Raw genomic sequence first — 12393 nt, forward strand, 5'->3', positions numbered from 1 at the left:
GGTAAAGCAGTTTTAGAAATTGAAATAGGCGTTTCATTTCTTACACAGTAATGTTTCTGAGTTGCTTCTGCTTAGTACCGCAAAGTGAATGAAATAAGTATGTTTCCAATAACTTAGTTTTCTTCTCTGAAACACTAGTAAAAACAAATCATACTTATAAATATTTTTTTCAACACATTTCTCAATGTATTTTTACACATCTCATTTAGTTATTGTTTGCATGTGTCTTTGTGCTAACAAGAGTTTCAAGTTATCTGAGTTAATTTTTCTCTAACATATTGTTTCAAATTTACTGTAGTATTTACAACAGTTACCCAGCTGTTTGCTTTTCAGGAAACGCAGTGTTAGGAATTTTAATTGGACTCAATTCTGTTACACAGTAATGTACCTGTTGTGCCACTTCTTAGCATCAAATAGTGAATAAAGTATTATATTTCAAATAACTGTTAGTTTCCTTCTCTAAAGAACTAGTAAAATCAATTCTAACTTATGGAGTTATTTTTTTCTCTACCTATATTAATGAATTTTTAAATGACTCATTTATTTATTCTTTACACGTGTGTTTTTGCTTACATTAGATTCAAGGTATCTCAGTTAGTTCCACTGATATGTATGTGTTTTTTATCAAATTTGCTGTAGTACTTACAAGACTAGCACTGTTGAGTGCTCTTTAGGAAATGCAGAGTTAGGAATTGAAATAGGACTCAGTTTGGTTACACAGCAATGAACCTATACTGAGTATTCTTCACTTCTCATTCTGATTGAAATAATTATCGTTCAAATAACTGTTAGTCTCTTCTCAATAGAATTTGCTAATATCAATTCATAATGTTGAAGACACAACCTTTCAACACAAATCATAATGCTTTATCTTGCAGCTCTTTCAGTCATTCTTTGAATGCGGGATTCTACTAACAAATATTTCAATTTATCTGCATTAGTTTCACTCAAGTGTATGTTTGGTTTCAAATTACTGCAGTGTTTACAAGACTTACAGAGTTGTTTGCTCTTTAGCTAAAGCAGTGTAATTCATTGAAACGAAGCTCTATTTTGTTACACAGTAATGTTCCTAAAGTGCTTCTTCTTAGCATCGCAATTTGCATGATGTGTTATGTTTCAAATAACTGTTAGTTTCTTTTTCTAAAAAATTTGTAAAAATCAATTCATACTTATGAAAATATATTTTTGAACACATTTCTTAATGTATTGTTAACCAACTCATTTTGTTATTCTTTGACGTGTTTCTGGTACAAGAGTTTCAAGTTATCTGAGTTAGATTCTTTCCACTGTACACTTTTATATTTACTGGGTTATTTACAGAATTACAGAGCTGTTTGCTCTTCAGTCAAAGCAGTGTTAGAAAGTGAAATAGACCTCAGTTTTCTTACAGAGTAATATTCCTGAAGTGCTTCTTCCTAGTATCGCAAAGAGAATGAAAGAATTATTTTTCCAATAACTGTTAGTTTTCTTCTCAAAAACCAGTGCAAATCATTTCATACTTATGAAAATATATTTTTGAACATATTTCTTAATGTACTTTTAAACAACTCATTTACTTATTTTTCACTTTTGTTTTTGCTGAAAGGAATTTCAAGTCAGCTCAGATAGTTGCTTTCAAGTGTATGTTTTCAAATTTACTGGTGTATTTACATGAGGTACAGAGCTTTGCTCTTCATGTAAAGCAGTTTTAAAAATTGAAATAGGCGTTTCATTTCTTACACGGTAATGTTTCTGAATTGCTTCTTTTTAGTATCAAAAAGTAAAAGAAATAATTATGTTTTCAATAACTTCGTTTTCTTCTCTGAAAAACTAGTAAAATCAAATCATACTTATAAACATATTTTTTTCAACTCATTTCTCAAGGTATTTTAAACAACCCATTTAGTTATACTTTGGATGTGTCTTTTTGCTAACAAGAGTTTCAAGTTATCTGAGTTAATTTTTCCCTAATATATTGTTTTAAATTTACTGTAGTATTTACAACAGTTACCCAGCTGTTTGCTCTTCAGGAAAAGTAGTGTTAGGAATTGAATTTGGACTCAATTCTGTTACACAGTAATGTACCTCTCCTGCCACTTCTTAGCATCAAATAATGAATAAAGTATTATATTTCAATTAATGGTTACATTCCTTTTTAAAGAACTAGTAAAATCAATTCTTACTTACGGAATTATTTTTTTCACTACCTGTATTAATGAATGATTAAATGACTCATTTATTTATTCTTTGAACGTGTGTTTTTTTAACATGAGTTTAAGGTTTCTCACTGTCTTTCACTGATATGTATGTTTTTTTTTATCAAATTTGCTGTAGTATTTATAAGACTAGCCCCTTTCATTGCTCTTTACGTAATGCAGAGTTAGAAATTAAAAGAGGTCTCAGTTTTCTTACACAAAAGTGGTCCTGAACTGCTTCAGCGTAGTATCTTATAGTGAATGAAAGAATTATGTTTCCAATAACTTAGTTTTCTTCTCTAAAATACTAGTAAAAATCAATACATAATTATGAAAATATATAGTTTCAAAATGTTTCTTAATTCTTTGTTAAACAACTCATTTAGTAATTCTTTCACCTGGCATTCTGTTAACAAGAATTTCAATTTATGTGAAATAGAACTTCTTTTTTTAACACCATCATGTCTTTGTACTGCTTCTGCTTAAAATCTCAAAGTCAATAAAAGATTTACGGTTTTAATAACTGTTAATTTCTTTCTCTAAAATCTAGGAAAACTCAATTCTTACTCATGAAGATATAATTTTTTCAACACTAATTTTTATAATTTTATTTTTTAAATGGGGCGACATCAATAAATCTGGTTACATATATTCAAAGATCAACAAGTCCAGGTTATCTTGTCTTTCAATTATGTTACATATATATCACCCAAAGTCAGATTTTCCTCTGTCACCTTCTATCTAGTTTTCTTTGTGCCCCTCCCCCTCCCCTTTTCCCTCTTCCTTCCCCCCTCCCCCCGTAACCACCACACTCTTATCAATGTCTCTTAGTTTCACTTTTATGTCCCACCTACGTATGGAATAATGCAGTTCCTGTTTTTTTCTGATTTACTTATTTCACTTCGTATAATGTTATCAAGATCCCACCATTTGGCTGTAAATGATCCGATGTCATCATTTCTTATGGCTGAGTAGTATTCCATAGTGTATATGTGCCACATCGTCTTTATCCAGTCATCTATTGATGGGCTTTTTGGTTGTTTCCATGTCCTGGTCTCTGTGAACAATGCTGCAATAAACACGGGGCTGCATGTGTCTTTACGTATCAGTGTTTCTGAGTTTTTGGGGTATATACCCAGTAGAGGGATTGCTGGGTCATAAGGTAGTTCTATTTTCAGTTTTTTGAGGAACCACCATACTTTCTTCCATAATGGTTGTACTACTTTACATTCCCACCAACAGTGTATGAGGGTTTTTTTTTCTCCACAGCCTCTCCAACATTTGCTATTACCTGTCTTGTTAATAATAGCTAATCTATCAGGTGTGAGGTGGTATCTCCTTGCAGTTTTGATTTGCATTTCTCTAATAACTAAAGAAGATGAGCATCTTTTCATATATCTGTTGGCCATTTGTAATTCCTCCTGGGAGAAGTGTCTGTTCATGTCCTCTTCCCATTTTTTTATTGGATTGTTTGTTTGTTGTTGAGTTTTATAAGTTCTTTGTATATTTTGGATATTAGGCCCTTATCTGAGCTGTTGTTTGAAAATATCATTTCCCATTTAGTTGGCTTTCTGTTTATTTTGTTATCCGTTTCTCTTGCTGAGCAAAAACTTCTTAGTCTGATGTAGTCCCATTCATTAATTTTTGCCTTCACTTCTCTTGCCATTGGAGTCAAATTCATAAAATGCTCTTTAAAACCCATGTCCATGAGTTTAGTACCTATGTCTTCTTCTATGTACTTTATTGTTTCAGGTCTTATGTTTAGATCTTTGATCCATTTTGAGTTAATTTTAGTACAGGGGGACAAACTGTAGTCCAGTTTCATTCTTTTGCATGTGGCTTTCCAGTTTTCCCAGCAACATTTATTGAAGACACTTTATTTTCTCCATTGTATGTTCTTGGACCCTTTATCAAATATTATTTGACTATATGTATGTGGTTTTATTTCTGGACTTTCTATTCTGTTCCATTGGTCTGAGTGTCTATTTTTCTGCCAATACCATGCTGTTTTGATTGTCGTCGTCCTATAATAGAGTTTGAAGTCAGGTATTGTAATGCCCCCAGCTTCATTCTTTTTGTTTAGGATTGATTTGGCTATTCAGGGTTTTTTATAGTTCCATATAATCTGATGATTTTTTGCACTATTTCTTTAAAAAATGTCATTGGAATTTTGATGGGAATTGCATTAAATTTGTATATTGCTTTGGGTAATATAGCCATCTTGATTATATTTATTCTTCCTAACCAAGAACAAGGAATATTCTTCCATCTCATTATATCTTTCTCAATTTCTCTTTACAATGGTTTATAGTTTTCATTACATAAGTCCTTTACATTCTTTGTTATGTTTATTCCTAAGTATTTTATTTTTTTTGTTGCAATTGTGAAGGGGATTATTCTTTTGAGTTCATTCTCAATTGTTTCATTGTTGGCATATAGAAAGGCTATTGACTTCTGTATGTTAATTTTGTATCCTGCGAACTTACTGTATTGGCTTATTGTTTCTAGTAGTCTTTTTGTGGATTCTTTGGGGTTTTCGATGTATAGGATCATATCATCAGCAGAAAGTGATACCTTTACTTCTTCTTTTCCGATATGGATGCCTTTTATTTCTGTGTCTTGTCTGATTGCTCTGGCTAGAACCTCTAGTACTACATTAAATAACAGTGGAGACAGTGGACAACCCTGTCTTGTTTCTGATTTAAGGGGGAAAGCCTTCAGTTTTGTGCCATTTAATATGATGTTAGCTGATGGTTTGTCATATATAGCCTTTATCATGTTGAGATATTTTCCTTCTATACCCATTTTGTTGAGAGTCTTAAACATAAAATTGTGTTGTATTTTATCGAAAGACTTTTCTGCGTCTATTGATGAGATCATGTGGTTTTTGTTCTTTGTTTTGTTGATATGGTGTATTATGTTAACCGTTTTACGTATGTTGAAATATCCTTGAGATTCTGGGATGAATCCCACTTGATCATGATGTATTATTTTTTTAATATGTTGTTGTATTCGATTTGCCAGTATTTTGTTTAGTATTTTAGCATCTGTATTCATTAGAGATATAGGTCTGTAGTTTTCTTTTTTTGTGCCATTCTTACCTGGTTTTTGTATGAGGGTTATGTTGGTCTCATAAAATGTGTTTGGAAGTATTGCTTCTTCTTCAATTTTTTGGAAGACTTTCAGTAGAATAGGAACCAAGTCTTCTTTGAATGTTTGATAAAATTCACTGGTATAGCCGTCAGGGCCTGGACTTTTATTTTTGGGGAGGTTTTTAATGTTTTTTTTATTTCTTCTCTACTAATAGGTCTGTTTATGCTTTCAGCTTCTTCTTGACTCAGTCTAGGAAGGTTGTATTGTTCTAGGAATTTATCCATTTCTTCTAGATTGTTGAATGTAGTGGCATAAAGTTTTTCATAGTATTCTACAATAATTCTTTGTATATCTATGGTGTCCATGGTGATTTCTTCTCTTTCATTTTGGATTTTGTTTATATGAGTTCTTTCTCTTTTTTCCTTGGTAAGTCTTGCCAAGGGTTTGTCAATTTTATTGATCTTTTCAAAGAACCAGCTATTTGTTCTATTAATTTTTTCTATATTTTTACTGTTCTCTAGTTCATTTATTTCTGCTCTGATTTTTATTATCTCCTTTCTTTGGCTGGTTTTGGGTTGTCTTTGTTCTTCTCTTTCTAGTTCCTTAAGGTGTGAAGTTAAGTGGTTCAATTGGGCTCTCTCTTGTTTGTTCATATATGCCTGAAGTGATATGAACTTCCCTCTTATCACTGCTTTTGCTGCATCCCATAGATTATGATATGTCGTATTGTCATTTTCATTAGTCTGTATATATCTTTTGATCTCTGCACTTATTTCTTCTTTGACCCATTCATTTTTTAAAAGTATGTTGTTTAGTTTCCACATTTTTGTGGGATTTTTTTCCTCTTTTTTGCAGTTGAATTCTAGTTTGAAGGCTTTATGATCAGAAAATATGCTTGGTACAACTTCAATTTTTCTGAATTTGCTGATGTTGTTTTTGTGGCCCAACATATGGTCAATTCTTGAGAATGATCCATGTACACTGGAGAAAAATGTATACTCAGTCACTTTGGGATGAAATGTCCTGTAGATGTCTATCATATCCAGGTGCTCTAGTGTTTTGTTTAAGGCCCCTATGTCTTTGTTGATTCTCTGTTTGGATGACCGATCTAGAGCCATCAGCGGTGTATTGAGGTCTCCAAGTATGATTGTATTTTTGTCAGTTTTTGTTTATACTTATAAAGATAAATAGTTTCAAAACGTTTCTTAATGCTTTGTTAAACAACTCATTTAGTAATTCTTTCACCTGGCATTCTGCTAACAAGAGTTTCAGTTTATGTGAAATAGAACTTATTTTTTTTAACACCATCATGTCTTTGTACTGCTTCTGCTTAAAATCTCAAAGTCAATGAAAGAATTACGGTTGTAATGACTGTTAATTTCTTTCTCTAAAATCTAGGAAAACTCAATTCTTACTCATGAAGATAAATTTTTTTCAACACTCTTCTTAATGCTTTATAAATAACTCATTTCCTTAATCTTTCCACATGTGTTTCTGCAAACAAGAGTTTCAAGATATCTAAGTTAGATTCTTTTAAGTGTATGGTTTTAAATTTACCGGTTTATTTACAACAGTTACACAGCTGTTTGCTCATCAGGTAAAGCAGTCTTAGAAATTGAAACAGGCCTCACTTTTCTCACACTGTAATATTCCTGAAATGTTTCTGCTTAGTATGTCAAAATGAATGAAAGAATTCTGTTTCCAATAACTGTTCGTTTTGTTCTTTCTAAACTAGTGAAAATCAATTCATATTTATGAAGATATATTTTTGAACACATTTCTTAATGTGTTGTTAAACAACTCATTTAATTATTTTTTAAACAGGTGTTTCTGTTAACAAGTGTTTCAAGTTATCTGAGTTAGTTTCACTGATATGTATGTTTTGTTTCAAATTTACTGTAGTATTTACAAGGCTTGCACAGTTGAGTGCTCTCTATGTAATGCAGCATTAGGAATTGAAATAGGACTCAGTTTTGTTACACAGTAGTGAACCTATACTGAGTATGCTTAACCTCTCTTTCTAACTGGAATATTGATCATTCAAATAACTGTTAATTTCTCCTCGAAAGAATTTGTAAATATCAATTCATATATTTGAAGACACATCTTTTCAACACAAGTCAGGTGAACTGCTCTGAACTGTTATTACCAAGGTGCACACGAGGTGGCAGCAGAGAAGCGCACTTGGAAAACATTGACCACAGAAAATCCTGTTTGTTCCTTCAAGCAAGTTTCAACTACCTCTAACCTTTGAAATGATGTAAAGCATGTTTCTTGTTGTCATTACACTTAATATAGTAAACAGTAATAGATATTATCTAAAAATCCCTTTTTTGAATGTAAGGAAATTCACTCCTAAATAACATTCCACCTTAAAATCACAATTGAAGTTGCAAAATACCTTAAAATTAATGGAAATAAAAACTACATAAGGAAACCTTTATAAAATATATTTTAGGGCACAAAAACCTTAAAACACACAGCCCTTCCAGCCATACTGAGAACCAGAATTCTAAGAAAAATCCAGAGAAAGTAAAAGAAAATATTTTCAGAGCCTGCGTAGGCTATGGGGCAGTTGTTAGATCATTTGACTCGAATATGGAAAACCCAAGTTTGAGAACCCAAGGGCGCCAGCTTAAGTGTGGACTTATGTGGTTTGAGCAAAGCTCACCAGCTTGAGCCCAAGGTCGCTGGCTCGAGCAAGCAGTCACTCGATTAGCTGTAGCTCCCTGGTCAAGGCACATATGAGACAGGAGTCAATGAACACGTAAGGTGTCACAACAAAAAACTGTTAAGAGAACAAAAAATGATGATTGATCTGTGACCTGGCACATAATAAAAAACTCTCTCAATTTATGTCTCTCTGTTCCTGTCTACTCTATCTCTGACTCTCCCCTATCTCTGTAAAAAAATGTTCTCAGAGATATTTGGAGAGTGTATACCAAATTTCTCCATGTATTAGACTCATCTTTTTTGAAAAATGTTGGGTTAGAAAACTGGGTGGGTCTTATATAGTGATTGTAGTATTTTTTTACTTGTTCTCATTTTCTCAAACTTTGTGCCCCAAAATTAAGGTGCGTCTTATACAGGGAGGCTTCTCATACATGGTACTTATAATATATATGGTACTTTACAGACGTAACATTTATTTTCACTTGGGGAGAGATTTTAAAAAACATAATTCATTCTTCTATGCAATATAAGCTGCAAAAACAACACAAAAAAGCCATTGTCATTTTTCTTTTATATATTTATTAATATTAGAGGTAGGATAAAGAAGAAAAATGACAGACAAGTAGTCAGAAACATCAATCTGTTCTTTATGTGCCTTGACCCAGGACCAAAGCTATGACATTACCGTATGGATGTGATGCTTTAAATACTGAGCTCTCTGGTGAGAGCAAGCCATTGTCTTTTGGGGAAAAATTTTACTAGAGAAAACCAGAGGTAATTAAAAAATAAAATGATAATCTAGTCTACTGTGGTGACAACAACTGAAGATTTTCTTTGCTCTTAAATTTCAGGGGCATAAACATTATTTCTAACTGTTTAGCACAAAGGACCCTTTTTCTAACATGCACTTTCTCTTGTGTTATGGCAGCAGTCTAGACTGATAGAAGTCCTAAGTTTTGGACATCAGAATTTTTCTAAGCATTGGTCACCACATACAAGCTAGGTTCTTTTGCTCACAGAACACCTCCCAGGGTCTTGGTTTCATAATTTTTATACTTTCTCAGTTTTATACCTGAGAACACACATTGCTGAAGAACCGAGACTTATGTCTCAGCTCTGCCTTCTGAGAAACTGATATACTGAAACTCACCACAATAAACCATAACTGGGACCAAAGATATTGCTCTAAAAATTCAGTGCTTGTTACAACTTATGATTATTTTATTTATGTATATATTTTTTTCTGTCTACCCCATGACAGTGTACTATTCATAAAGGCAAAAAGTGAATCTGTCTCATTCACTATAGGCAACCAGTTTCGAACACAGTGCCTGGCACATAATAGAAATATGATAAGTGTTTCCTGAATAAATGAATAAATTGTCATTTGCTTATGTACACAGATATTCACAAATGACAGACACTGTGAACTCAGAGAGATATGCTAATGTGCAATGCAAATCTATGCACACAGATGTGCACACACCCAATGAACCTGAGTATGTATACATAGAAAAATATAATAGGTACACGAAGAATATGGAAAGAAAATGTTCTAATATTAACAGTAGATATATCTGTATGAAAATTTGTTGTTGTTGTTTTTTTGAGATAATTTTTTCTTGCACATCTGCAATAAGAATACATTTTTTATAATAAAAAAAGCTGTTAAAATTCATCATACATGTCAAATCAAAGCATATCCTATTTGACAATACACTAAGTAGATTTAAAGAAAAGAAGTTCAAAAGACAGAAGTAAAAAGAGTAGAATGGGAAATCATTGAGTGCAGGAACAGGAGTTCCTAGAAGAGTGCTTGGTATATGATGGGCACTTTCAAAGGCTTTATGAAAGCATGGCTGGAAGGAAAGAAGTAAAACAAGATAAACTGAGAGATTTTCAGAAAGCAAACAACTAAGGATACACAAAAACTACATATTGGAATCAACATTTATAGACAATCTTCTCTACCAAAATTTCCTTTGGACCTGTACTGAGGCATGATTTCCAAGATGCACACAAGGTGGCAGCAGAGAAGCACATGTAACAGAGACCATTAATGTATGTGCTATGGAGCAAGTTCCAGCAAACTTCAGAGGATTGAAATGGTACCAAATATATCTCTTGCTTTCACTACAGTTAATGATGAAAAAGTAGCACGCAGTAACTAGAAATTCCTTATATATACAAGTTATAAAAGTTTCTTTTAGCCCAGAAATAAAACCACATATATATGGTCAAATAATCTTTGATAAAGGGGCCAACAACACAAAATGGAGAAAAGAAAGCCTCTTCAACAAATGGTGTTGGGAAAACTGGAAAGCCACATGCAAAAGAATGAAACTCGACTACAGCCTGTCCCCGTGTACTAAAATTAATTCAAAATGGATCAAAGACCTAAATATAAGATCTGAAACAATAAAGTACATAGAAGAAGACATAGGTACTAAACTCATGGATCTGGGTTTTAAAGAACATTTTATGAACTTGACTCCAATGGCAAGAGAAGTGAAGGCAAAGATAAATGAATGGGACTACATCAGACTAAGAAGTTTTTGCTCAGCAAGAGAAACTGATATCAAAATAAACAGACAGCCAACTAAATGGGAACTGATATTTTCAAACGACAGCTCAGATAAGGGCCTAATATCCAAAATTTACAAAGAACTCATAAAACTCAACAACAAACAAACAAACAATCCAATAAAAAGGTGGGAAGAGGACATGAACAGACACTTCTTCCAGGAAGAAATACAAATGGCCAACAGATATATGAAAAGATGCTCAGCTTCATTAGTTATTAGAGAAATGCAAATCAAAACTACAATGAGATACCACCTCACCCCTGTTAGATTAGCTATTATCAACAAGTCGGGTAATAACAAATGTTGGAGAGGCTGTGGAGAAAAAGGAACCCTCATACACTGTTGGTGGGAATGTAAAGTAGTACAACCACTATGGAGGAAAGTATGGTGGTTCCTCAAAAAACTGCAAATAGAACTACCTTATGACCCAGCAATCCCTCTACTGGGTATATACCCCAAAACCTCAGAATCATTGATACGTAAAGACACATGTAGCCCCATGTTCATAGCAGCATTGTTCACAGTGGCCAAGACATGGAAACAACCAAAAAGCCCTTCAATAGAAGACTGGATAAAGAAGATGTGGCACATATACACTATGGAATTCTACTCAGCCATAAGAAATGATGACATTAGATCATTTATAGCAAAATGGTGGGATCTTGATAACATTATACGGAGTGAAATAAGTAAATCAGAAAAAAACAAGAACTACATGATTCCATACATTGGTGGAACATAAAAACGAGACTAAGAGACATGGACAAGAGTGTGGTGGTTACCAGGGGTGGGGGGAGGGAGGACGCAGGAGGGAGGGAGGGAGAGATTTAGGGGGAGGGGGAGGGGCACAGAGAAAACTAGATAGAGGGTGACGGAGGACAATCTGACTCTGGGCGAGGGGTATGCAACATAATTTAATGACAAGATAACTTAGACATGTTTTTCTTTGAATATATGTACCCTGAATTATTAATGTCATCCCATTAACATTAATAAAAATTTATAAAAAAAAAAAAGTTTCTTTTAGATAGCCTTATATTCAACAGTTATAGATAACACTCAACACCCAACTGATGTATTTTTCCAAGTTATCTGACCTGAGTTGTTATTCCCAAGGTGCACACGAGGTGGCAGCAGGAAAGCTCACTTGGAAAACATTTACCACAGATAATTTTGTATGTTCTTTCAAGGAAGTTTCAACTACCTCTAACCTTAGAAATGATATAAAGCATGTTTATTGTTGTCATTACACTTAATATAGTAAACAGTAATAGAAATTAACTAAAAATCCTTTTTTTTGTATTTTTCTGAAGCTGGAAATGGGGAGAGACAGTCAGACAGACTCCCGCATGCGCCCGACCAGGATCCACCCGGCAGGCCCACTAGGGGCGACGCTCTGCCCACCAGAGGGTGATGCTCTGCCCCTCTGGGGCATCACTCTGCCATGACCAGAGCCACTCTAGTGCCTGGGGCAGAGGCCAAGGTGCCATCCCCAGCGCCCGGGCCATCTATGCTCCAATGGAGCCTTGGCTACAGGAGAGGAAGAGAGAGACAGAGAGGAAGGGGGGGTGGAAAAGCAAATGGGCGCTTCTCCTATGTGCCCTGGCCGGGAATCGTACCCAGATCCCCCACACGCCAGGCCAACGCTCCACCGCTGAGCCAACCGGTCAGGGCCAAAATTCCCTTTTTTGAAAGTAAGAAAATTCAATCCTAAATAACCCATCCCCCCAAAATTACAATTCAAGTTCAAAATATCTTACAATTAATAAGAATAAAAACTACATAAGAAAACCTATAGAAAAATGTAGTGATGAATATATTTTTGGGGAAAAAAACTTTAAAATACAAAACCTTTCCACCCACATTAA

Source organism: Saccopteryx leptura, unplaced genomic scaffold (assembly GCF_036850995.1).
Source record: "Saccopteryx leptura isolate mSacLep1 unplaced genomic scaffold, mSacLep1_pri_phased_curated manual_scaffold_24, whole genome shotgun sequence".
Taxonomy (NCBI): domain Eukaryota; kingdom Metazoa; phylum Chordata; class Mammalia; order Chiroptera; family Emballonuridae; genus Saccopteryx; species Saccopteryx leptura.